Consider the following 27,740-nt stretch of genomic DNA (forward strand, 5'->3'; position numbering starts at 1 on the left):
GGTTAAGAGTATATGGTATGGCTACACTACAAACAACCCAGCAATGATTTTACGAGGGTTGCAGAGAGGCCCTACTCAGGTAGGGGTCCCCCCTCACACATCTCAGCACCCTGCCCTGTAGGATTAGCAAGGCCTGCTATAGGGGTGACCTATGAGAGTACATGTGTTGTAATGGGGTGGGGTATAGGGTACCTATATCCCTGTAAGGGGTGCTAGCACCACCTTACCCAGACTACAGTAGTGGTCTGGTGGTGTCAGTTTGTATGGCTGTCCCAGGGTGGCACAATAAGTGCTGCAGCCCTGGTAGGCCTACTGAGGGACCTATGCCCTGGGTACCATCTACAAGGGACTGTCAGGGCATCCTCAGCATCCAATTGGTTTGTACCTAGGGTACTCATCAGTTTTAAGGAGAAAGCAGATAGGCTGGGGTCCTGGATAGCAGGATCCCAGCCAGACTAGTCAAAAACCACTCAAATACCAGGCAAAAAGTTGGGGGCAACAATTAGTCAGATTCCACCTTCCTACAATCACTGTAGTAAAGCTACTGCTCACCACGAAAGTCTGCTGCTGGTATTAAAAGTGCATGTTTCAGCCTGCATGTCAGAATTGTTTTATGAAATAGAAGAGGATTTGAGAAGTCAAAATGTGCCCTAATTTTTCTTTCTGCAGCACTAATCATAATTTCTATGGTAAAATGAACCCCCTCATTGTGTTCCTTTTTAAATTAAATGTTTTAAGTGTTACCATTTTATTCCAAATCAAGATGGCTTCAGGTGTGCCATACTTTTGTCAGAAGTAAGACAGTAAGCGCTCTAGTTGTTCGTAAGAACACTGGGACATTCTGTCATTGGGCTATACTTGGGCTACATCTGGGTGATACTTGGACTACATTTGGGCTCTTTTGTCTCTGGTGGCCATCTTGGGAGATTTATTTGTTATGAAGTTTCCTAATTTCCTCATTTGCTGCAGTCTCCTCAGTAGGAAATACTTTCAGTTTTTGACTTTGGTTCCATCAAGAAGACATTCAAATGTGTCACACATTTGCCATAAATTCTGAATGTTAGCACTCTAGTTGCTCATTAGATCACTGTAGTAAAGCTACTACTCACCAGGGAAGTCTGCTGCTGGTATTCAAAGTGCATGTTTCAGTCTGCATGTCAGAATTGTTTTATGAAATAGAAGAGGATTTGAGAAGTCAAAATGTGCCCTAATTTTTCTTTCTGCAGCACTAATCATAATTTCTATGACAAAATGAACCCCCTCATTTTGTTCCTTTGTAAATTAAATGTTACGTGTTACCACTTTATTTCAATTAAGATGGCTTCAGGTGTGCAATAAGTTTGTCATAAGTAAGACTGTTAGCGCTCTAGTTGTTCGTTAGAACACTGAGAAGCTGCAGTAGAACACAAAGGAATCAACTGACAGTCTCTGCCCTTGTTGGACATGTTTTACTGAGAATGTCAGACTTCATTCTCACATGACTGAGAAAGATAATGTGAATTTACAGAAAATATGCTCTCAGTTTAGCTTATAGATCACCTTCCAAACCTCTGTGGGAAAAGCATGTGAAAATAGTTCTCAAACATGATTCATGATATCACAGCAGAAGGCTTTTTCACATGGTAAAATCATCTTAGAACACACCAATATTCCTAAAAGGAGTACGGTACCATCAACAAATGATTTATAAAGTAACTAAAGTCTTAAAACCTTCTATTAACTGCAATGCTTTTTAATGAGGTGCTATCATGTATATTCGTCCCAAGATGGCTGCCAAGACTTCTTGGATGAAGTGCTGACAGCCAATCAGATCTCACGATGAGATGTATAGTTAGGCTCCGCCCAGATATATCTATCTTTTTAACTCTAATTTTCTCAGGAACTACTGAACGGATTTACACCATTTAAGCAAAAGGCAAAAGTCTGAACTGAGGACTACCTCTTTGCCAAATTTGGTGCAATTCAGTTCAGCAGTTCGGGCTGTAGCTGCGTCAACAGGTCCTATGGGAAAATGCATGGGTTAAACGCGTTTTGGGACCTCCACCCCCCCCCCCTTTTTTCGGTCCCCGCTTGACGAATCACCATGAAATTCAGGATAGGAGCTGGCCAAAAGTTTCGAAAATTTCACGAAGATTAGTCAATCCACGCCAACGTTATTCCAAATAGAATGTTGCGGATTTGCTATGGAAAATAGGTCCAAAGTATAACCATCTACTGGCGACCGCCAGTAGATTAAATATATATAAATAAAATAATCTACTGGCGGTCGCCAGTAGATATAGTTAGGACCGTGTTTCCAGAGGAAATCCGCAACATTCTATTTTTAATAACTTTGGCACCGATTGACGAATCCTCGCGAAATTTTCAAAATAGGTGGGGCGTTCCGCTCCGCTCCTACCCTGAAAGTCTCGGGGGATTCGTCAAGTGGGGCCTGAGAAAAAGGGGGGGTCCCAAAACGTGTTTTCCCCATGCATTTTTCCATAGGACCTTTAGTCCAAGCTACAGCCCGAACGGCTGAACAGAATTACTTGAAATTTGGCAGAGAGGTAGTCCTCAGGTCAGGGATGTGCCTTTTGCAGGTCGTGTAAATCTGGTCAGTATTTCCTGAGAAAATAGCATTTAAATCAATATATATCTATAGGCGCACTCAGAGCGCGTACGGTAAGCTTACTGTACGCGCATGCTGCCGTGCGCGAGCTTAATTCTGATTGGTGGTTACATGACTGTAAACATTCGAATCGGTCGAAATCAGGAAGTGTCGGCTGCCATTTTGTGTGACTCACACTGATCGATAAAGGTGGAGAACGTGAAAAGGGGGCAACGAAGAGAGTTGCAGACCCCCTAGCGTTCGTCAGGGGGTCCAAGAAGGTCCCAAAAGTATGAAAAATACATTATAAATATTTTTTAAAAATCGTGGGGTGCGCGTACGGTAAGCTTACCGTACGCGCACGGCAGAAAAAAATCATGCAAAAAATTGTTTAAATATGAAAATGTGTACTGTATTCTAAAATGTTTTATTAAATATTAACTTTTTTTTTCAGATTGAGAAAGAAAATTTTGGAAAAAATAAACCTTTTTTCTAGCAATTTAAATAAACCATTTATTGATAAATAAGTTATTTTGCTGGTCAGGTAAGTGTGAAATTTCTGTATTTATCACAGATTTAGTTTCATGCTCCCTTTTCACTTCTCTCTCTGCTTTTCTCATTTCCGTTGTAGTCCCTCAAGGACCTTGTAGAGTGAAAAGAAAAAACTATTTTTTAAAATGCGCGTACCGTACGCGCACGGTAAAAAAAAATACAAAAAATTAAAAAAAAATTAAAAAGTTGAGGTAAGGTTGGCTCTTAAAAGAGCAGTTGTGTTAATACAGGGACAGAGGAAAGAAAGAATGGGAATATTAACAAGGACCACAGATGTGCTGGTCTATCTTATTGTTTATTAGGGAAATACTGGTCTCCCCATGAACAATTAGACCATAACATCTGGTGCACCTCATTTGTACCCTCTGAAATCGAGGGTTCCTTTCCACAGGAGCAGAAGAGGGTGATGCTCCCACCGCAGAGGAAGTGCTCGGCTGAGCTGCCGAAGATGTACTCGGCTGAGCTTCTGCGGATGTGCTCGGGTGACTTACTGAAGGGTTTGCTTCAGTATGTCGAGCAAAAGTCCCGGGATGTACATCCCTAATGTGTCTAAACAGAGAAATTTCCAAAGGAATACTTCTTCCTTGGATTCCCTCTAGATAACACACGGTCACAAAGTGTGCAGGTGACTAATGGAGCATTTACCTTTTTCTGCCCCTCTGGAAATGTGAAATATTCCCAAACAAAAGAATTCTTTTGTTTCCTCCTTCTCTGTCTGATGATGCTGCTGCCCTGCTCACTCTCAGAAGAGGACTGCTGCTCTGCCATTGTCTCCCAAAGATAATTCAGCTCCTTCTCCTAAGGAATCATAAGCAGTAATGAGGGGAATGGGTGTGGTGTAGGAAGATTCTGGAACTGAAAGTAGTTTAAACCAATCAAAAGTGTTGTTTCTTGATCACGTGACCAACCGTACGCGCACGTTAAGCTTACCGAGCGCGTATGGTAAAAGTACGCACGAGCGTACGAAAGACACACGCATTACAGGCACGCTCGTACACTTCTGCGTCGCGTAGGAAGTACGGACGCATCCGTAAATTGCATAAGCATGCGCACACGGAGTATAAATATTATGTACGCTCACCGTACATAAAGCGAAGCGTGCGCTTACGGTAAGGTTACACTACGCGCTCGGTAAAAATTTAAAAAAAAAAAAGTTAAAAGATAAAGGTTTGTTGAAGATATTAACTATATTATACAACTATATCTAACCATTTATTTAAAAAAGGTTAATCTTTCTATATTGAAGAATGCATTAAATCCATGAATATATACATAGGTAGCATAGTGTTTTAAAGAACAAAATAAAGAAAAAACCATACGTTTCACACACATAGTTGGGAATTAGAATTTTAAAAAACCATGCAAATTCACTGAAAAAAAACCATAGGTTTCACACACGTTATAGTTAGCTGGACATTTCTCTCGTAAAAAACCATTGAAATTCCCCCGTTATGGTTAGTTCAGCTAACTACAACTCGTGCACCCGCAATCCACTGCTGATGACGTCACATATTACATCACTCATGACATGGTCAGTGACATCACTGATCACATCTCAAATGACATCACTGATGAAGTCATCAATGTGATAAATTACCACATCTTCTCACACCCTTATAAAACCTTTGATATACCAACTCAAACTTACAGAGTTCCATTCTCATATCCATAAATTATGCAATACCAATAACTGTATACCCACATATTAACTTTTAGGTCTTCATACACCTCCACACACTCACCTGTAAAGTCACTCATAGTTACAGTCACTCCATAAAAAAGTATCATATGAATTTATACACACACCTATATAGACACACACACTACCAATCATCCATAGAGGTACTCTCACACCTAGTCATTCATACAAATAATCACACTGCCATTTACTCACCTATGCAGTTATACACACTCAAGTTCCCTTGCTTACAAAAATAGTATCACATTTTTATGCTCTATTAGAATCATTGACAAAAGCACACACTCATCCATACAGTCACTGTCACAATCACACATTCTCACATCTAGCCACTTATATACTCTTACACACATATATACTGCCTTTCACATATGTAGTTAGTCACAAATGTACCACTGAGATATACATTCAATCCATACACACTCACTCAACCATACAGTCCATCAGATGCACTTTTAAAAACATCCACTCATAGAATCACCCACTCACTCATTTATGCACAGAGTCACACACACCTTACCCACACAAACACTCAGGAACTCGTACAGATACTGAGACAAGCAATCAATAACTCATATAGACACTTCTATAGCTATGCACAAAACCATGCCGCCACTTATACACCAACACACAGACACATACAAACATTTATACAGTTTAGTCACTAGTCTGAAGTAAGATGCAGTTAAACGACTCACTTATCGAGTCAGTTACGCAACACAGAAAATCATCCCTTTACACACTTGTACACCCACTCATTCTTTAACAGAGATATATATATATATATATAAATAAGATATTGAAAATTTTAAAAAAAAACACATTCACTGGATGTCATCAGTGAGGTCATCAGTGATGTCATTTGAGATGTCATCAGTGATGTCATGAGTGATGTCACTGACCATGTCATGAGTGATGTAATATGTGACGTCATCAGCAGTGGATTGCGGGTTCGCGAGATAGTTAGCTGAACTAACTATAATGGGGGAATTTCAATGGTTTTTTTACGAGAGAAATGTCCAGCTAACTAGAACGTGTGTGAAACCTATGGTTTTTAACACAGCAGCACTTGGTTGAGGGAGCTCCCAGGATTCCATAAATGTGGGAAGTGCAAGGCTTGTTCCAATAGTTCCAATGTCAAGACAGTGCCCCTAACCAATGGCAGGCAACACAAAATTTGACAATTCATTAACTGCAACACAGAGTTTGTCTATGTCCTGTTATGTGTATGTGGTTTGAGGTATGTTGGGAGCACGATCTTTCCGGTGAAAAAACGCATTTTGGAGCACTTAAGGGCAATCAGGAATAATGTTACATATCCCATGGCCAGACACTGCAACACTGTACATAGCTCCACTAAACCTGAGAACTTAAATCTCATATTTTGGAATTGACAGGATTTCGGTGAAGAGTCGGGGTGGAGACAGGGAACGAGCACTGAGAAGACTCGGATCTAAAAACATTATCAGCCTCAACACCAAACACCAGGGAGGTTTGAACCAGGACGAAGAGGTTCATGTTAATTTAGGATAGTGCTATCTGTCCCTGGGTAGCCTGTCTTTCTGTCGTTTTACTCTACCTCAAAGGTGCAGGAGTGTTATATCTTCTAATGCCTGTAAGTTCCCAAATTGGTGTCTCCTCCAGTCGGATCTCCCCCCCATCCCTCCCCTGATCCCCCCTCTGTTCTTTTTTTCTTCTTTTCCACCTGAGCTTCTGGACTACCCGGGTCACTGGATCATGTATGGCAGTGGGATGAAATTTGAAATTTTCTATCAGGAATTTTCCTCTGTCTCTCACACCCAATGCCACCAGTTCTCACAATGGCCACTGGACCAATGAACAATTATCAAAATGTCAATCATGACTATTGTGGGGGAGGTTTCCTTTCTAAGCATATGAAGGGATTGTATATTTATGTAATTCACATGCAATTTCCCTCCTGTGACGTTTTTCACCCTACATATATTGTTATATACATATTTCCCTTCTTTAAATGAGGCACCTACTATTTAATTATTTTACGAAACGACTTTTGAATTTTTAAAAAGGTTTTGACTAGTAATGTCTTTTTTCCCTGTGACGGATGAGATGGCAAAAATGTATTTTTTGCCCAGCATTTTCCTATGTTGTTTATTTTCTTTTCCCTCCACTGTATGCTATTAATACTGTGCCACAATGTGTAGTTCCCAGCTTTGACAAAGACCTCCTGGTCTTAACGCGTCAGCTATTTTAATAAATCTTGGACTTACCTGGAGTGCTGGCATCGATCTTCTGGCGCGGCGAGATATATTGAGTCCCACAACACTTTTACCCCTTGCAATTTACATAGGTATTTTTAGACAACGATACAGAATAACACTACATTTGACAGGAAAACCAGATTTTTACTCCGAAAGCGTTCTTTTTGTGATATGGTGTAAATCTGTTCAGCCGTTAGTCACTTTAAAGGGGACTACTCTATCCTCATTGGTTGGTCACCACCCAAACAATATGTTGTGGCAGCCATTATAAGGCTCGGGAACCAGGTCCATGTGTCTTGAAAATGAATTATATTTGTTTACAAGGGATTAGGGTGAGCACACCCTGGCACCAAAGAGCATGTGAAGAAAGGAGGCCCAAAAGGGACTCTTCTTGATTAACAGGTCACAACTTTGACAAGATGTTTTGGTAGCGTTACCAGGACTCTGGGACATAGTTCCCATTGAAACACATCGTAGCGAAAGCCTGGTTTTGATGGTCACAAAAAGAAGCAGTGTGAGAACAGATGTTAGCCACAATATAAATCATTTGTTGATGGCAGCATACTAATGTTTGGAATTGTGGTGTACTCCAAGGTTATTTTACCCTGTGTAAAATGCTGATCTTCTGCTGGGACTTAATGAACTATGTTTAAGACAAAACTAGTTTCTCTCATCATTTTCTCAGAGATTATGGAAGACGCTCCAGGAGCTAAAGCATATTTTCTGTAAATTCACGCTATCTTCCTCAGCTATGTGAGATAAAGTCTGACATACGGAGTAAAATGTACTTCCAATAGCAGCTGTCAGTTGATTCCCCAGTGTTCTACTACTCTACAGCCTCCCACAGTGTTCTAATGAACAACATTATTATTTATGACAAAAATGTGGCACACCAGAAGCCATCTCGGCTAGATTGAAGCTGTAAAACTGAAAATACTTCCTACAGAGGAGGCTGCAGTAAATCAAGAAAAGGAGGGAACTTGATAACAAAGGAGGTGGGGCTGTGTCAGAGACAGCAAGCTGACCATGCTGGACACCAGGAAGGGGCAGTGGCAGCACAACGGACCAAATGAAGCAAATAGAAGGAGCAGTGGAGGCACAACAAAACATGCAGAGCAGGAGGGAAGGCCTATTGCCACAGACTCAGATAATGGAGGCTGTGGAGATGAGGGTAGGAGCAACAAGCTGACCATGCAAGGCAGGTGGGAGAGGCATGGGCAGCACAAAAGGCCATGCAATGGCAAGAGGAAGTGGAAGCACAGAGGACCATGCAGCCCAGGTGGGAGGGAAATAGACTTGGACAACGCAGGGCAGGGGAGACTAGACAGGGGCCACAAGCCAACTACACAAGGCAAACAGATGGGTGCAGTGGCAGCACAATAGATCATGCAGGGCAGACAGGAGTGGCAGTGTCAACTCATTGGACCAGGGAGGGCAGGAAGGGGGAGGGGGCAAGGGAAAACAGGCCAGGAGGAGCAAGCTAACAACGCAGAGATGGAGGGAGGGGTAGTGGCAGCACAACAGACCACACAGGGGTCCAGTGAGGGGGCAAGGGCATAGGACCGAACAATGGAGGGCAGGGAGAACAAGTGAACCACGGAAAGCAAGCGGGAAGGCAGGGGCAGGACATCAGACCATGCAGAGCAGATGTGAGGGCGCAGAGACATGGATTCAGAAACACATATCAAGGAGGAGTTGGCCAAGTTAAGCACAGAAGGCAAGCAGGAGGGGCATCACAAAATACAGGGCAGGGACAGAGTGAAAACTGAAAACCGGGAGGAAGAGGCCAGGGCAGTAAGCTGACCACAGAGGAAAGGCAGCACAATGGGCCACGAAGGGTAGTAGTTTGGGACAGGGTCCAGCATACAGTGAACAAAGGGTAGGGAGAAGAAGGGCTTGGGCAGCAAACTGACCACATAGTGCAGGTCGGCAGGGGTATTAAGCTGTCCACAGGATGTTGACGGGAGGAGACAGGGGCACAAAGATGGTGAAAATAGGGCAGGGGCAGCAATCGGACAACGGCGGACAGGCCTACATGGATAGGGTCAGCACAATGGACAATATACAATGGAGGGCAGGAGGCAGAGGCAGAAGCATTCACATGGAGAATGGAGGGCAGTGTGGAGGGGGATAGAGGCAGCAAGCGGACTATGGAAGGCAGCAGGTGGAGGGGCCGGGGCATGCAGACGGAAAACCAAGGTCAGGCAGGAGGGGGTGCAGAGGCAGGAGCTAGGGGCATTCAGATGGAGAACAGAGGGCAAGCAGGAGGGGAGCAGGCATAGGAGTAGCAAAGTGACCATGAAGGGCAGGTTGTGGTGGGTTGGCCACCAGCAGGAGGCAGAAGGCTGTGCCAACCCCAGGTTGTGTACGGTTGAAAGCTATGCGCAGAGGTTAAATAAACCTTACAGTCATGTTTGGTAATATGATCTTTCCCAGCACTAAAAAAACCCAGAAATAAAGGTAACATTATAGTTAGGTGTCAGTCACTATGGACCCTTGGGACTCCATCCTCTGGGCCTTCATCAATTATAAATGGGGAGGAAGAAGTGCAGCCCCCCCCATCTAATACCACTATGGACACCGAGGCCCCCATCCCCGGGGCCTCGGGGCCTACCTTTGTTGTTTTTAAATAGAGGAGAGTGTGTGCGGCCCCCTCCACGAGCCTGTAGTGGCTCAGGGGACCGTACCCCGAGGACCTGCTCCTCTTTTAGGTGGGCGCCCCAGTACCAGGTCCAAAATAGTCTTGTGGCCCGTTCTTTTTCAGAACAAGGAAACAGCAGGAACAACAACCACCACACTTTAGTACCAGGGTAGAGGAAGAAATTGTAAGAATGCCAAAGACCTAGAACTCAATCTTATTGGATATTCTGTCCAGGATATTGGTAGAAAATACATTTGTAGTCGCCATTGCCTTTTGGCTAGGTTCACACTACAGAAATTACATATACATACCTTACTCATTGAGGTCTGTGCAATGAGACTCTCTGAAGTAGGGTGTGTGGATTTTGAACAGATAGCAATCAGAGCATCTGTGAGGGAGCACGGGCTTACATGTTTGCAGCACCAGGCTCAACATTTGTCAAAACATTTGTCCTAGTATCAGTGGAAAGCAACTGTAATTCTAGTACTTCAGCTACCCTCCAAACCACCACTGCAAATGAGACACTTTCTCATTGCTGGCTCACATGGAGAGTCAAGCTTTATCTCAGGCATTTGCAAATTAAGGTATAAGGCAATATCAGCATAATAAGGGAGAAGCAATATCATCATAGTCAGTATCCCGAGATGCACCATGCTCTGGGACAGGATTGGAATCCAAACCAAAAAGGAAATGGAATCTCTGCTGATTGACACTGTAGCAGCACTGGAATAGCGTCAGGCTGCATGACATCTGGTTGAACTTTTGTAATTTTCTAACGCAACATACTTCCCTATCACACTACTCACGAGTAATTTTTGAGAATTATTTCTGATACACGTAGAAAGGAGCAGGTAGAATGGAACTGACATCAGCATGCAGGAGTGTTGCTTATATGTAGCTCCATGTCATCACCTCATGGGCAGTATGGAGTCAGCACAAGGCCACATGTTGCCATGTGGGAGCACTGCTATAAAAGTCTCTGGATCTGGTCTGGTGCCTGGGCAATATTCTAAGGTAAGTGACTAATCGGAGGTTAGAATTATCCATAAAAAAAAGGACATCTTTGCACAGAAATATTATGAACCATCTGTTGTCCAGCTGTCAGAAGCAGACCAGTCCCATCTTCCAAACAAGCATTTGCAAAGCCAATAGGTTTGACCTAAGCAAGAGCTATTGGCTTTGCCAATATGTGTTAGCAATGTTGTAGACCATATTGGCTGCGATTCAGCATGGCTAAAGGTTAGTGGGGTAAAGGAGAGTGTTGTGGAGTGTCAAAGTGAAGTGTTATGGAGTGGCATGCACTGGCATACAGTAGAGTCGAGTAGAGAGGAGTGGAGTGACATGGAGTAGCATACAGTTTTGTGGTGGGACTAGTGTGTCGTAGAGTGGAAGGGCATAGAGTGGAGTACAGGGTCAGAGTTGATTAGAGTGTTGTGCAATGGTGTAGAGTGGAGTGGCGTAGAATAAAGGGTGTTTCATAGAGTGGAGTAGAGAAGCTCAGAGTAGATTGTCAGAGCAAAGTGGAGTAGGCTGTCATAGTATAGAGTGGAGTAAACTGGCATGGAGTGGCATAGATGGAGTTGCGTAGCTTTGTAGAGTGGAGCAGTGTCCTAGAATGTCAGTTTAGTAGTGTCAGTGGAGCAGAGTTTAATGGAGTAGAGCATCACAGAGCAGAGTATCGTGGAGTTGAGTGAAGTAGAGTGTAGTATAGTGGCCTAGAGTGAGCAGAGTATCGTGGAGTGCAGTGGCATAGAGCAAAGCGGTGCAGAGTAGATTGCAGTGGCATAGAGTGCAATGACGTAGAGTGGAGTGGTGCAGAGTGGCATAGAGTGAAGTGGCAGGGTGGAATCGTGCAGGGTAGAGTGGAGTAGTGCAGCGTAAAGAGCAGAGGTGTAGAGTAGAGTGGTGCAGAGTAGAGTGCAGTGGCATAGAGTGCAGTCTTAGAGTTGAGTGTCAGAGTGCAGTGTTGTACAGTGGTGCACAGAGACGTGAGAGAGTAGAGTGGCATAGAGTAGAATGTTGTAGAGTAAAGTAGCGTAAAGTGCAGTGGTGCAAAGTAAGTGGCATAGAGGCAGTGGCGTAGGGTGCACTGGTTTTGAGTAAAGTGGTGTGGAGTACATTGGCAGAGAGTGCAGATTTTCACAATATAGTGTCATAGCGTAAATGCAGAAGCATAGAGTGTAGTGGCATAGAGTGCAGCGGCACAAAGTAGACTGTTTCAGAGTGGAGCGGTGCAGGGTAGAGTATAGTTGTGAGGGTGGAGCAGTGGCATAAAGTAGAGTGAGGTTTAGTCCAGTAGCATAGAGTGCGGTTCTTTAGAGTATAGTGTCATAGCATAAACTGCAGAGGCATAGAATAGCACTGTGTTGACTGCAGTGGCATAGAGTGCAGTGGCATAGAGTGGATTGTTTCAGTGTATAGTGGTGTAGAATTGAGTGGCGCAGGGGAGAGTGGAGCGCTATAGAGTAGTGGTGTAGAGTGCAGTGTGGCTGAGTGGAGTGGCCTAGACTGATAGGTGTAGAGTGTAGTGGCGAAGAGTGCAGTGGTGTATGGTAGAGTGGGGTCGAGTGCAGTGGCACAGAGTAGAGAGGCCTAGAGTGAATGGCGTAGAGTGCAGAGTAGAGTGCAGTGGCACAGAGTAGAGTGCAACGGTGTAGATTGGCATAAAGTGTATTGGTTTTGAGTAAAGAAGTAAAGCGAGCATGGTGTAGAGGGCAGTGGCATAGGGAGAAATGGTGCAGAACAGAGTAGCGTAGTGTGGAGTGGCACAGATTGGACTAGAGTGGCATAGACAGGCTTCGACAAATCTACTAGCCCACTCGCTATGGCGAGTCCGATGGGCGAGCCATACTTGGGGTCTATTCGCCTCTTCTGGAGAGCTGACAAACAGGTGTTCTGTTCACTCACAAAGTGAAGGAGCATTAAAGATGCCTTTAAATCTTGTTTTTATCTTGTCACATTTATTCTGTGTTGAAAGACAGAGGTCAAAAGTCAGTTTACATCTACAACTACTTTTCTTTCTCTGCCTGTAAAGTTCGAGGATTTTGTAAAGTGAACTGTCTGATAAAAGGGCTGTACAAAAAGTGTGAAATGAAAGGCTGTAGGATGTCATGTTTTCTTCTAACATGCATTTAAATGGCTAAAAAGTGAACAGTACAAACATTTCAAAATATAAATTTCAGTAGTTATGAAAGTCCTTGCTTTGTAATTGTGTGATAAAAAAAATATTTTAATAAGATGAACAAATCAGGACACTTTACTAGGGTTTTGAATGCTGGCTTTTTATATAGTCTACCAAAATGAGGTACACTATATGGAAAGTCCAGACGACCCTTATTAGGTTTAAAGGGCTTAAATTAATAATCCTAAATGCCCTCTTTTTGTGCTAGTGTGTTTGAGGAGTTCAGGGTTATCAGACGGTAGAGTTAAGCATTTTTTGAACATGCACACAGAGCCAATAAATATGAGACACTCAAGAAGAAACTCAAGGCCAATTTAGAAAAATAATTTTTATATATATATATATATATATATATTTTAACACCAAGCACTTTGCAATTGGGAAAGTAATTTTTGGAATAACAATATTTACAGGGAAGTAAAAATGTGTTTTACGTGGTAATGCTTTCCTATGGAGAAAAAGGCATATACTGCATACAGGTACTTGCAGTCGAAATCTAGGGGTCCCCTTTAGGACTTCGGGTGCTAGGGAGCCAAGGTACAAAGCACCACCAGCAGTTCGGGTTTACCTGCCCTGGAGTGTCCAGGTGCAAAGGTGCTGGAAGGTTTGGCAGCCTTGCACACTACACCATAGGCACAAAAGGGGGCCACCTAGTAACAGGCTGCAGAGGGGGGACTTGGGACAAGTGTGGGAGCTACCAACAGGGGACTAGGTTGGAGAAGGCCCAGCGAGCAGGGGGGGGGGGGGGGGGGGGGGGGGGTTCACAGTCTGTTGTCACGTACCCGGGCCGGAAAACTCTGGTGCTGAGGGTTTTGGTAGGCTGGGTCCGGGCTTCAAAAGCCCTCACAGTTCTCGGTTTGGACCAGAAGATGGAGACAAAACAGGGCAGGTGGGGCACTCTTGGTGCTGGCCTCTGCGATGCAGATGTCCCTCTTCGGCTGGTTGTTCGTTTTGAGTTGGAGTCCGGATTGGACTCAAACAAGCTTTGGTTGCTGCAAGGGGTTCGATCCCCTGGGTATTGGTGCAGGGCAGCTTCAGTTGGTCCTGGTGTCTTCACACTTGGTGAGGCGACTGGTCTGACCTCCTAGAGCATGGTGATGACCTCCTGGGCGGCTGCAGTGGACCCGGTGAACAGCAGAATGCTGAACCAGATATTGCAGCCGGTACCTGCAGGGAAGTGGCTCCTCCACTTCAAGGAGATGCTAACGGCTTGGAGAAGTGCTGCAGGTCCTCAGAGACTTTTTGATGATGCACAGCTGCAGGACTAGTAGGATTGTTGCGATTGTCAGGACAGGAGCAGGTAGGCAGTTCGGGTTCGGCGGCAAAGTTCACCAGCAGTTTGCAGTCCTCACATCTTCGGCTCTTCTTTATCCTCTTCTTTCTTCAGTCAGACGAATCTGGGTTTTTTGGTGTCAGAGAGCCACCTAAATACTCAATTTAGGGGGGGTTTAAAGGAAGTGAAGGATAGTAACCAATGGGATACTTATCCTTGGGGTCACTATGACCCCTATATGACCACTTCCTGTGGGAAGTGGGCATAACCCTGTCCGAGTTCCCAATTCCCCCAAAATCAATATGGTGTAATCCTTCTTTCGTGGGGCATATCAGGCAGTCCACCTTAGGGGTACGACTGGCCTGGTAGTGCACCATGCCTCCTAGTATAGCCAATTTCCCACCTGTACTGGTGCCAAATGGCACTCAGGGCAGGGGGTGGTATCTCCTTGGTCTGGGGGAAGCCGTAGCTGTATATCAAAGGTGGCAGGGGCTTTGAAGTCCCTGGCCTTGTTAAGCAAATTCACTGGCCATCTTGCTGGTGGAGTAGTGAACACCTTCCACCGAAGCAGGCGTTCTTCCTGGCCTCAGCGAGTTCGGGCTCTCACCTGCAGGGGGTCAGAAACAGTTCTGTGGTAGCATGCTTGACAATACCAATCAGCCAGCACACTAAGAGGCTGGTAGGGTTTCAGCGGCACCTCTAAAGTGCCCTCTGGGTGCATGTTTTAATAAATCCACAACTGGCATCACTAGTGATTCATTAAGACAACGTATTTGACACCAAGCACCACAGGTTTCAGTGAGGCCATCATGGAGCTTTGGAACTCGTAATTACCAGTGACCAGTACATGTACTTAAGATGACTTCCTTATTCACTGGTACTATCTAGCAATTGAACTAGGGGCATACCTGTTCATGCAGATATGTCCTCCCATGTAATATAATGCACCCTGCCCTAGGTCTGTAAGGGCTGCTGTAGGGGTGACTTACATATATTTCATGCTGTGTCTGTGGGCATGGCACACAGGTTTTTGCCATGTCATGCTTTCACATTTGTCAGCACCATGTCAAACAGCCTTTAATGGCAGTCTGCCCGAGTTTGGTAGTCGGTCCCTTAAGGTGGCACTATACATGAGGGACCTACTTCAGTACCCATGCACAAGGTACCTGAGGTACCATTTACCAAGGACAAAGATGCTAAAGGTCTTGCTAATTGGGGAACAACTGAACAGTTACCTTGTTTTAGGGAAAGAGCACTGGCACTGGGAACCTGGTTAGCGGAAACCCAGTGCACTTCAGTTAAAATTACATCAAATACCAGGCAAAAAGTGAGGGTGACCATGTCAAAAAGGGGCCCTTTCATACACCCCCAAATGAAAGAGAATTAAATGAATCTTTCCCAAGAGTCTTCATTTTCTAAGTGGGAAAACCATGAAAGGCCATCTGCATTGGCATGGTCAGTCCCAGGTCTGTGTTCCACTGTAAAGTCTGTTTCCTATAGGGAGATGGCCCACCTGAACAGTATGGGGTTTTTACCTTTCATTTGCATCAGCCATCTGAGAGGCCTGTGGTCAGTTTGAACCAGGAAGTGAGCACCAAAAAGGTATGATCTCAGCTTCTTCAGGGACCACAACACATCAAAGGCTTCATAGCTGCACTTTCACAATTGCTTTATTAACCTTCTTGCTTCTCAAATTTGCTTAAAAATGCACCATTTACCCACTCTTTTTTCAAACTTTTCGCGGGGAAAAACCTCCAAACCCTCCTTAAGTTGTTTGGGCTCACTTGCTGCGCTCGCTCGCCGCTGTGTACTCAGACAGAATGTTTACGCCGCACCACTTTCAAATGTCACCAGCCACCACTGGACCAGGTGATCCTGACAAGTGTAACTACAGACAGCAATATCGTAACAAAATGCTGCACTAACAGTCTCCAACCCAGCAAGGACTTTTTTCACCAACCTTTGGAAGGTGGCAGGGGCATACTTTACTCCAGCGGGCAGAACAGTAAACTGATTATTGGGGGTCGATAATGCGGATTTCTCTTTTGCTTCAGGGGTCAGGCCTTTCTTTCAGTACCCTGATGTCACATCAAAAGTACTAAGATATTTGGCTGCCCCAAACCTGTCAAATAGTTCATCAGCCCAAGGAATTGGGTGTGAATCAGTCTTGGTTACAGCATTGATCCCCCTACAGTCCACACAAAATCTCAGCTCTTTCTTTCTACCTCGGGTTTAGGGCTTGGGGACCAAGACAACTGGGCTGACCCAAGGGCTCTCAGAGGGTTCAATGACTCAATTTCGGCATCTTGCTTACTTCAGTTTTGATGCTCGCTTTGACAGGATCAGACTGCCTGTAAATGTTGGTTTTGACAGGTAGGCTGTCCCCTGTGTCCACATCATGTGTACACCAGTTGGTCTGACCAGGGGTCAAAGAAAAGAACTCAGCATGCCGATGTAGGACTTGCCTGCAATCAGTCTACTGTTGTGCAGTGAGTGTCTGAAAATACCTCTCCTTTAACGGACCCATCTTTAGATTTGTTGGACAGGAGGTCAGGCAGAGGTTCACTCTCTGCTTCATTATCCTCATCCGTGACAATGAGTATGGTCACTTCAGCCCAGTCATGATAGGGTTTAAGGCGGTTGACATGGATTAATCCTTTGGGGTTCCTTCAACGGCCAAGGTCCACCAGATATGTGACCTCCCCTTTACTCTCCAGGATAGGGTAGGGTCCACTCCATTTGTTCTGGAAAGCTCTAGGAGCTCTCCAGGACAACAAGGCTCCACAACCCATACATTCTGTCCTGGTTGGAACTCCACCAGTACAGCCTTTTGGTCATACCAGAGTTTCTGGAGCTCTTTGCTGGCCTCAAGGTTTTTAGTTGTTTTTTCTTGTACTCGGACATTCTTAAATGAAGTCCAAGCACATAATGTCCTGTTTAGGCTTCCTGCCTTCCTTTAAGACACAATGGTACCCTTACAGGATGACAAAACAGAAGTTTAAAGGAGGGGGGGGGGGGGGAAATCCTACTTCCTTCTGTGGCACTTCCCTGTAGGCGAAAACACAGGCATGGCAGTAAGACATTCCATCTCCTTCTGAGTTTTTCAGGGAGCCCACCAATCATACATTTCATGGTCTTGTTGAATCTCTCAACAATGGCATTTGTATGTGGGTGATATAGGGTAGTGAACTTGTAAGTCGCTTCACATTCTTCCCAAGTGTTTCGGGCAACCAGACATGAATTTTGTACCTCTGTCTGACACCACCTACTTTGGAAAACCCACGCTGGTAAAAATGCTAATGAGGGTCCTAGCTAGTGCAGAAGCAGTAGTAGACCTTAGAGGAATTGCTTCAGAATACCCGGTAGCATGATCCACTACTTTTGATCACCACCTTTACCTGGGGGAGGCTTAGCAACCCCTTTCTTCCTTTCTTTTGGTCACCCCCACCAGTGATAGTTTTGGTCACCCTTGTCATGACCCAGTGGTCTGCCTTTTTCCCCCAACTCTTGAGGAGAAAGTGGGCCTATGGCCACCAGGTACTATTGTAATTTCTCTTGATAACAATTACTTACCAGATGCTCTTTCATCCCTAAATTATAAAGCCCATCATAATCATGCACATTGTTACCTTTCAACCAGTCACCTAGTGTTTTTACTGAAACTCCTACAAAATCTACCCAGGTCTGACTCTGGTTTTTTTTGAGTCTCCCTGAACCTGATCTGTTTTCTTCAGTGGTGAGTTCAAGCCCTCAGAGTGTCCTTCGTGAGGTCATAAGACTCAGCATCTGCCTCATTCAGTGTAAGAAGCCTATCCATATACTCTCCGGAGAACAGCCCCCAAAGAAGAGAGCCCTAATACTTCTTGTTCAGCTGTCTTATTTTATAGGCCCTCTCAAAGGCTGTAAACCATTTGGTGATATCATCACCCTCCTAGTATTTTGGGACAATACCTTTGGGATTTTGAGGGTCAAAACCTTAGTCCCGATTTATAATTCTGCTGCCAAAAGAGTTAGTTCCTAGGCCCCTCTCCTTTCGTTTTCTAGAGCCAGGAATTTAGCTTCTAATGCTACCCTCCTAGCCAGCCTCTGAAGATCTGCATCTTCAGGGTCGCTCTCTTCTGAGACACTACTAGGAGCGCCTCCCAGTGGAATTGCTATCTGAGGGGGCAGAGTTGGAGTCATTGTCAGCCTAATCCACCTCCGGGTCTTCCTCATCCTCTCAAGTGGACCAACTTTCACTTGCCAAGCCTTGTTGTTTTCTGCAAGCAACTGCTGCAGATAAGCTTTTGTGGGTTTCGGTCCCATGGCAAGTTTCCAAGCCTTACACAGCTCCTTAAGTTAGGGAACACTAAGGGGCTGATAGAAGCCTGGTTGAGTTCTTTGGAGGTCCCTTCTATGGACGAACAAGTTACTTACTATGAGAAGTTGGCCTGGTATATGATGCTCACTAGTTAAAGTGACCACCTTGTACCATGCCAAGCAACCCTTATGGTGTGGTTGTAAGTCAACCTTTTCGGACTAGCTGCCCTAGTGGTAGCGTAGGCTAAGCAGTCTTTGAGGCTAAACTCGTGAAGCGTGTTAAGCCAGCTGTTTTACCAAATGTAACCCCCTTTTATACCAATGAAAGGACACCACACAGATATATATTCAAAATATATATGTATTTATTTCTCAAAGTAACCCCTAGTCTCTTTATGAGCACAGGAGCACAAATCGTCAAACAAGATTACAGTAGAATACACAAAAGTTGCACTTTATATGGATAGGCCCTGGTGGCCGCTCGAACCATATACTAAAATAGTGGTATAAGTACCACGAACAGAAAAGGGAAAAGGCCTAGGGCCTCTAGAATCGCTGGGCCTACAAGGAGCTAACTTCAGTTAGTGACCAGGAGGTCCACGGGTGGCGTGTGCAGAGCAAATAGTCACACGCGTGCTCCCATAGGTTTCAATGGGTGCGTAAAAAGTACAAAGTTACTGCAAAGAGGATCTCCCGGATGGACTAGGAACTCAAGATTTGGAACACAGGCACTAGAGATGTAATACTACACTTGGGCACAGGTGTGCCAGCTTTACCTCACCCACAGGAAGCGGGTGCATAGGCCTCGAAGTGCGTCGGGTTTCTTCTATCTGTTCCGTGGAGCTTGAAGACAAAGATGCTGCAGGCGGTCGGTCCGGGAGAGATGCAGTGGATCCAAGAGTGGATCGGAGATGTTGAAGACCTGTAAGCAGAGGGGACAGTGTTCACAGTCACTAGCCAGTGACCGGCGTGGCACCAGGTGGGTACCAGGCAATGTCGGGTGCAAACAGGAAGAAAGGTGTAGCTTGCCTCTGCAGCCACGTGGTCCCTGGAGGTAGACGACGTCCAGGAGTCGGTTCACGAGCTGTCCCACGCAGGCTCTCGCTGCCGGCGGTGTCGGCGACTTGATCGAAGCAAACAAGCCTTGGCAAAAGCAATTGTTGTAGGAGATGAAATAAGCTGATGGTTCTGACCAGCAAGGTCAGAGGGACTGCTCCTTTGGAGGGGAGCAAGGGCCAGTCTGGAGCAACCAGACCAGCGGTGTATTTCATAAAGTTCGTCGCCAAGATGGCTACTAGCCAGCGGGCCAGCAACCGGTTAGGCGCGTCGAGTGGCAAAATGCAGAAGGGCCCCACGCAGATCGTGGAGATGCTGGAGGGCTCACCTTTGGTGCAGATGCTGCTCGGGTGTTGGGCTTCTCAGATCCCAAAGCACAACTTGGAGGGAGCCTCGGTTGTTGCACTTGTCAGCTTGTCGTGGTCGTTTCAAGATGGCTGGCTCCACGTGTCTCGGTGCCTCCACGGGTCTCCTCTTTTCAGGGACTGTGGATCGGGCGGTGAGAGGTCTGGAGGTCCAGGTCTTGTCAGTCTCTGGGCTCGGGCGGGAGGCGGCGGCAAAGCAGACGTTGATTCGCTGGATGGTGCTTGCGTTAGCAAGGTGGTCACTCCCTGACCACAGGGGAGATTTGCTTCAGTCCTCTGTGCGGCAGAGCGTCGAAGTTCCCGTCTTCTTCTTAGTGTTAAGTTGATTCCAGGATGTCTGAAGTCTTAGGACACAGCTCCTACCTTTAAGCGGATTCTAGGGGCCGGACTACCTGCTAGGTCCCTCCCTATGGGTGGGACCAGGAAGGGGGGTGGTTACACCCCCAATCCTTTGTCCTGCTCGCCCCAGGCCCGGGACTGGTGTGCCCCAGGACCGGTTTGAACTGGCATATGCACCGAGGCTCCTTGTGAGCCACAGGCATGTCTGGTTTCTTTCAAGCCCTACCTGACCAATACACAAAATCCTGTCTGGGGTGGTGCACGCACCTCCCCTGGCAGGAAACCCTTTGTCCACACCTCCCAAGCTGGAAGGACTCCCAGCAGCAGGAGGGCAGACTTGTGTCTGTGGTGGCAGCATCCATTTTGTGGAGCTGAGGCTATGTCTGATTTTACCCGGGTTTCAGGTACTGTACATGTAGTGTCCCTCTAGAAGGGTGGAATGCTAACCCCGTCGCCAGAATTGGCGAGGGGTTAGTATTCCAATTCGTATGACACCTTACTCGACATGTTTTGATACAGCCAAACCAAAGATAGCATTTAACCGCGAGGTTCATAATGCACTTAAGAGTATATGGTATGACGATATCTGGAAACAGTAGAAGGAAGTTGTTCCGACCACTGCAGACAGGCTCAGCTCATGCCAGAGCACCATCTCACATGGAACCAAGCACTCTGCCTTCAGGATTGTTAAGGCCTGCCATAGGAGTGACTTATAGGTTACCAGGTGTCCCATTTAAGGTTAGGTATAGGTATACTACACCTAAGTAAGAGGTGGTTACACCAACTTACCCCAGCTGAGTGATCAGCCAGTTGTGTCAGATTGTTAGGCCAAGCCTGGGGTGGCATAATACATGCGTCAGCCCCTGGCAGGCCTTGGGTACACCAATGCCCTGGGTACCTAGTGTACACTGGTACAGGGGCTGACAGGGTGATCCACTTCCAATTGGTTATGCACCTAGGGTGCATAGTTTTAATTTAGTAGAGAGAACAGCAGGCTGGGGGTCTGATTGGCAGGCCCACAGCCTCAATATGTCAAAAACCAGTGAAGCAAAAAGCAAAAATTTGGGGTGACCATAGGATAGCAGACCCTACTCTCCTACACTTACCTTCGGTAACGATGTATCTGTAAGACAGATTAGTCATAGATCCTTACCTTAGAATTACCCCTAGGCATGAGACTGGATCCGGAGAATTTCTCGGAAGTGCCCCTGCGCGTTGGTCGACATGGTTTTTAAAGTAGTTGGGACATTTTTAAGAACTTAAAAATGCTAAGTACAACTAAAGGCCTAACTTACTTTACTACTTTTTAAAATCTTAATAGTTTTGCAAAAGGACTTAAACAAGGCCCCAACATCTATTTAAAAAGTATCAAAAAAATGTTTTTAGCTAGAGACAATGTTGGATTCCTCTGTGGAATAACTTATCAACCAAGTAGTATAGCAAATGTCAAGATTAGCATCCCACTGCTGCACCATCAATGTAGGAAGCTGGCTCTTTATGCGATATAGCAAAAATCAAATAGCACGTGTGAAAAGTCCAGGGGTTCCTATATGAGTGGACACAGGCTTGCTATGCAATCCGAAAGTGCTTTGTTAGAGGGTAGTGTGGTCGAGCGGCTTCAGGCTCAAGACTGAAGAGTGCAAGACATTTACAAATACACACAATGATCAATAAATGATACACACAACTCAAGAAGGAGATCCATACCAATTTATTAAAATAACAAGTATCTTTATATATATGTTGGCATCAGAGAAAAATCGTTCAAGTTTTCAAATATAAATTCTTGCCACTTTGAAAGTTCTGTAAAAGTTATTCTAGGGAAGCAAGAACAAGTTCTGCAAACAGGTATAGAAGAGTGACTCACAAGACCAATCTCCAAGAGTTAAGTTGAGTGTTGGGAAAGGTCCAAGGCAGCACCAACAGAGAACAACCAGCAGCACAAGGTTGGCCGGGTGCAAAACAGCATCGGAACCTTAATGTATTTCAATGGCGATCGGTCACTGCAGAAAGAGGCTGCACGCTCTGGCCAGGAGGCCAGTCGAGATCAACCAACAGGGGGTTTCAAGACTTGCGATGCTCGGGATGTACGGACACCTAGGGTCCTCTTCTCCACAGCTGGATGCAGAGGTGTCTTTAGGCATCAGGTTTTCTTACCGGGAGCAGTAGCGGTCGAGAGGGCCTGAGTGCAGAGGCTGCCAGTGACTTCAGGGAGCCCATGATGGGTGAAAACAGGGTGACTTGAGCTCTGGAGGACCTTATTGACACAAGTGGCCACTTCAATTTTGGCCGGAGGCGATGGATGCAGTGGTGGTTTAAGGTGTCAGGTTTTGGCGGTTTCATAGGCCTCAGATTCTTCTATTTTGGAGTTTCTTCATGTGAGAACTTGGCCTAGCATATGCTGGTCACTAGTTGTAGTGGCCACCTTGCACCAGTCCAATTCAACTCTTGGTAGATGGGTTTAAAGACAACCTTTTAAAGAAAGCTATCCTAGTGGTAGCTGTGGAGAGCAGCCTTCAGGCTAAGTCTCTGAGGAATGTAAAGCAGCTTGTTTTACCTTATAATCTCTTGAATTACCAAATGAAAAGACACCACACAGGTATATATATCAAATATATATGTATTTATTTCTAAATATACTCTACTAATCTCTTTATGAGATTAGAGCCAGGTAAACATTCAAATGATCAACAGTTCTCAATAAATTAAGCACAAATATGGCTGTAGCCCTAGGGGCGTACCAGACCATATACTAAAATAATGGGTTAACAAACTCGACTTGCAAAAGCAAGAGGCCTTGGGAATCGCTGGGGCTTCACTTCTGCAGTGTTAGCAGGTAAGTAATCAGCCCACAGGAGACGCGTGCAGTGTCTAAACACACACGCGGGTTTTCAATGCGTTTCAATGGCAAATGTCGCGGTTTGTATTTTACAGTTTAAGGGCACTTCGCAAAAGTCAACAGGCAAGCAACTTACAGGGTAAGTATTTCGAGAGCCAACACACACTTGGGCACCGGAGTGAACGAGTTACCTCACCCAGGGAAGCCGGGTGCATAGGTGTCCTTTGGTGTCGGGTCGCGATGCTGTTTCCAATGGAGATCACTGGATACTTGCTGCTTGTGACGACTGGAGAGGTGTCCGTTCGAATCCGACGATGGATTGGAGTTGCAGAAGACCTAGAAATTGAGGGGACAGAGTTCAGAGTCACTTGCCAGTGACCGGTGGCCAGCAAGATGGATGACCACAGCTGTCGCGTCTCTTCAGGTCGGTGATGGTGTTTTGTCTCTTCGCTCACGAGGTCCAGGAAGGCTCGGCGATGACCAGCAGCTGGATTCGGGAGGTCCCACGGCGTCTGCAGCTGTCGACGATGTCAGCACCCGGATTGGAGCCAACAAGCCTTGGCAGCCGCAAGTCTCGTGTGGAGTGAAGATTGGCAATGGTGCAGACCAGCAAGGTCTGATGGACTTACCCAGCGAGGGTAAGTGAGGGCAGGCCCAGAGCAACCAGGCGAGCCCTTGGAATCTATGTGGAAGTCTTCAGGTGAGTTACTAGCCAACGGGCAAGCAACCGCGAAGACGCCTTTGCAGGAAAAGGTAAACAGCCCACGGTCACTCGGGACGGGGTAGGCCGCTGAAATTCGGTCCTAGACCTGCTAGGGACTTGGACAACAAGTGGTCTAAATCACAACTTCGTTGGACGTAGTTTAGGGCTTGCACTCGAAATCAGTGCACGGTTCCCTGGTATTGCTGTTAGTCACTCGTGAGGTCCAGATGCCACAGCTTCACTGGGGGACTCAAAATGGCCATCGAGAGGTCAGGAAATCCGCTTCAAGGGACGCAGGGACTTCGGGCTCCGGCAGGAGCAGTAAAGTTTGCAACCGTTGTAGAGAGTTGTGGTGCCTGCCAAGCAGGGGAGTCACTCCTTGACTCCAAGGGAGATTCTTCAGTCTTCCAGAGATAGTGGAACGTCGAAGGGCCAGGATTCTTCTTAGTTGAGCGTCGTCCAGGTGTAATCTAAATTGCATTGGCAATGTGTGGTATCTTATAGTGAAAAGATGGGAGGGACTAACTCTATGACTGTTCCTCTAGGAGGGTCGGGGTAGTGGGTGGTTACACCCACTTCCCTTTGTCCAGTTTCGCGCCAGAGCAGGGGCAGGTAGCCCCTGAACTGGTTTGAGCTGGCATATGCACAGAGGAGCCTACTGCTCCCCCAGTGCAGGACTTCAAAGCACTCTAGGAGTGCACCCACCCAGCCCCAATACACTAAATCCTGCCTGGGAGGTGGCGACACCTTCCTGTGACAGGAAACCCTTTGTTGGGCTCCCTCCACTGAGAGTTTCGGTTAGCAGCAGGAGGGCAGCCTGGTGTCTGTGCTGGTGGCATCCATTTAGTGATGCCAGGGCTCTGAAAGATTTCTACCGTGTAGTACAGTGGGTACATGTCGTCCCCTCTAGAAGGGTGGGATCCTACTCCCACACCAGTTACTGGTGTGGGGGTAGGATTCCAAGTTGTTTAACACCAAACATAACATGTTTTGATGCAGTCATTCCAAAGTTAGCATTTACCGCGAGGTTATAATGCACTTAAGAGTATATGGTTTAACCGCATCCACAAACAGCAGTAGAGAATAGACTCTGCTAGCTGCAGAGGGGTCCTGCTCAGGCAGAAGCACCCCCTCACATAGTAAACCATGCACCCTGCCCTTGGGATTGATAGGGCCTACCATAGGGGTGACTGATATATGTGTGTATGGTGAGATATAGGAACCTATACCTCAGTGAGGAGTGCTAACACTACCTCACACAGGCTGCAGTAGCAGGCCTGTGGTGTCAGATTGTGAGTGCTTCCCAGGGGTGGCATAATACATGCTGCAGCCCCTGTGGAGTACCAATGCCCTAGGTACCATATACTAGGGGCTCATAAGGTACCACAGTATCCAATCACTAGTGCATCTAATATGCACACCAATCATTTAAGGGAGTAAGCAGATAGGCTGGGGTCCTGGATAGCAGGATCCAAGCCAGACTAGTCAAAAGCCATTCAAACACCGGGAAAAAAGTGGGGGCAACCATATAGTCAGATTCCACCTTCCTACACCTCAGAACAGATCCGTTGTTCATGGGAGGTCTTAAGTCTTTTTTGAAGGCAGTCAGTCCTGCCAGGTTTCCGGAAGTCAACAGCAGTATGATGAGTTCGCTTTGGTGCAGTTTTTGATGAGGGATGCAGACAGGCCAGCAGGGGCGGCAACAGGTCAGCTGCTTCTCTCGTCTGCTTTTGCGGCTCTTCTGTGTCATCTCTCTTCTTAGGTCGTCAGGATCTCCTTCTCTGGTACCAGGGACTCACCTAATTACTGAATTTAGGGGTGTTACAGGAGTGTAGGGTAGTAGCCAGTGGGCTACTGACCCTTGGGGTCACTACGCTCCCTATATGACCACTTCCTGTGGGGAAGTGGGCTTAACCCTGTCCTAGAATTCCTATGTATGCCATCACAAAGATGGCTACTTCTGAAAAATTGTGTCCACCTCACATCAGCCCACCTTAGCTGTGGTACTAGCCTGGAGGTGGCACGCCTACCTGACTAGCTAATTTTTAACTATAACTATTGCAAATAATATGTGGGATGGGGAACCCTTATGTGGTACCTCTTTGTGCGGGCAAGTGCCCCTGGATCCTGTGCCAAGGGCCTACTTTTGGCCTGCAGGTGCATACTTAATTGAGTCACCCATTTCAGGAGCCCCAGTTACACCCCCGCCTTTTTAAGCCACCCCCAGGAGGGAAGGCCATCTCAGCATGTTGAATGCCTTGTCTATGTCCAGTGAGGCATCAATATACAAGGGTTTTGCCCAAACCCTCCTCCACTTTCTGGGCTATAATCCAGTTCAAAGAAAAATATGAGGTGGAGAAACAGATATCCAAAATAATTACACCAGAGTACATTTAATTACTCTTACGCATAGGATCCTAATCCCATCAAATTTAAATGTATTTTTTTAAAAGAATCACATTCATAATTGATTCCAGGTCACAACTGTATTTTATTTGTTATTTCCTATCTGGTTGAGACCAATAATCTTTTTACATTTATTCATCAAACAATGTATATATACACTTAACATTATACAATACATACAAAATTACAAACAATCAAAATCCCTTCCTAGACCCCACATTTTTCATGTACAACAGGTAGGTGTCCGTACACAAGAGTATATTGCGATCCACTGTGAGATAACCCTAATGCACAAGTGAGGTATTCTATTCGCTCCACCTAAACACACTTTTTTCTGTGCAAATCAATAAGTATATATCACTTTAAACTTCAATGGGTTCCTCCTTTTACGCGTTTCGACCCCTCTATTTGGGTCTCATCAGGACTGGGGTACGAGGAAGGACCTATAATCCAATTTCACAATATATACATAACTATACATTTACATACCTACGGAATACTTCAAGGTTTTGTTTGTGACTGGTTTCCATGCACTTACACCGAGATGTGCATCTAGGGTCAGTGAAAGTCTAAAGAAAGTGAAACATCAGATAGAGACATCCACACGTGTACGTAGACCCAAAGTGTGATACTCTAGTATTCTAGACCCTTCGTATAATTCATCACCGAAAAATTGAGTTGCCTAATTCTATATATAATGTATAATTATCCACTTACGGCTCATGCTGTGAGGAACTCTAATGTGGATAAACCAACTGTGACCTTAAGCCAATAAAGGTAAACAACGCTCACTTGCAACTAACGTCTGGGGGCCATAAATGTTACGAAAGCGGCCGCTCCTGGCGTCCAAAAACGTTTCATCAAACTGGATTCCTGGTCCAGTATTATTTCTCAAATACAGAGAGAAAGTGACTAACGTGACAGCGTTGAAGAAAATACTCAAGTACGGGCTGAAAAATTACCTTATACTTTCTTTTAAATCAGGCCAATAATCTGAGCTGTATATTCACGTGGCACTTCTAAGCCGTTACTCGCTCGGAGACAAAGAGAGGTAGAAAAAGCTTACTTTAATCTGTCCTAGATCGTTCTCGCCACGATCACCAAAATAAAGAGCGGGCGGGAAGAACACTCACCTATGTGACAAACTCGTCTCCTTGTTTGGAGGCTCTCCGCATGTGTCGTGGGCCCTGCAACGCCGAGTCCACTGCGTTCATAAAGCGGGCGGCGGTGAACCGATTAATATCCGGGTGAGGTCACGTGCAGACCGAACTAGTGGAGCTAGAAGAAATACTTCCGCTAGAGAAACATATTCAGTTACGTTCCAATGGATCGTAGCGCTACACAAAAAGCGAGCATAGGGGTGACTGTACAAATACATCATTGCGTCCAAGTAAGTAAAAAAAAGAAAAAAAAGATTTATATTTTAAGAAGAAGAAAGACACAAAAGTACTTAATTGATAAAGTTCTTGGAATAAAAAATTATATGAAAATACGCTGCATTTTTCTAAATTGGTCTCGGATTTATTTTTGAGTGAGTGTCTTATTTATTGCCTCTGGGAG

The 27,740-nt window shown here is 45.6% G+C and overlaps 1 protein-coding gene across 9 annotated transcripts in view; it reads right to left on the minus strand.

Annotated features, from left to right (window-relative positions):
• The window catches only part of LOC146871735 (zinc finger CCCH domain-containing protein 11A-like), a 310,767-nt gene that overhangs the window by 29,812 nt on the left and 253,215 nt on the right, over positions 1-27,740 (minus strand). The window contains exon 1 of one of the 9 annotated variants that reach the window (XR_014981047.1): positions 27,314-27,441. The exons of the other annotated variants lie outside the window; for them this stretch is intronic. The gene's annotated coding sequence lies outside the window, so the exon portion shown is untranslated. Of the gene's footprint in view, positions 1-27,313; positions 27,442-27,740 lie in introns of those variants that run through there. 9 annotated transcript variants of the gene reach the window in all.

Source organism: Triturus cristatus, chromosome 1_1 (genome assembly GCF_964204655.1).
Source record: "Triturus cristatus chromosome 1_1, aTriCri1.1, whole genome shotgun sequence".
Lineage (NCBI taxonomy): Eukaryota > Metazoa > Chordata > Amphibia > Caudata > Salamandridae > Triturus > Triturus cristatus.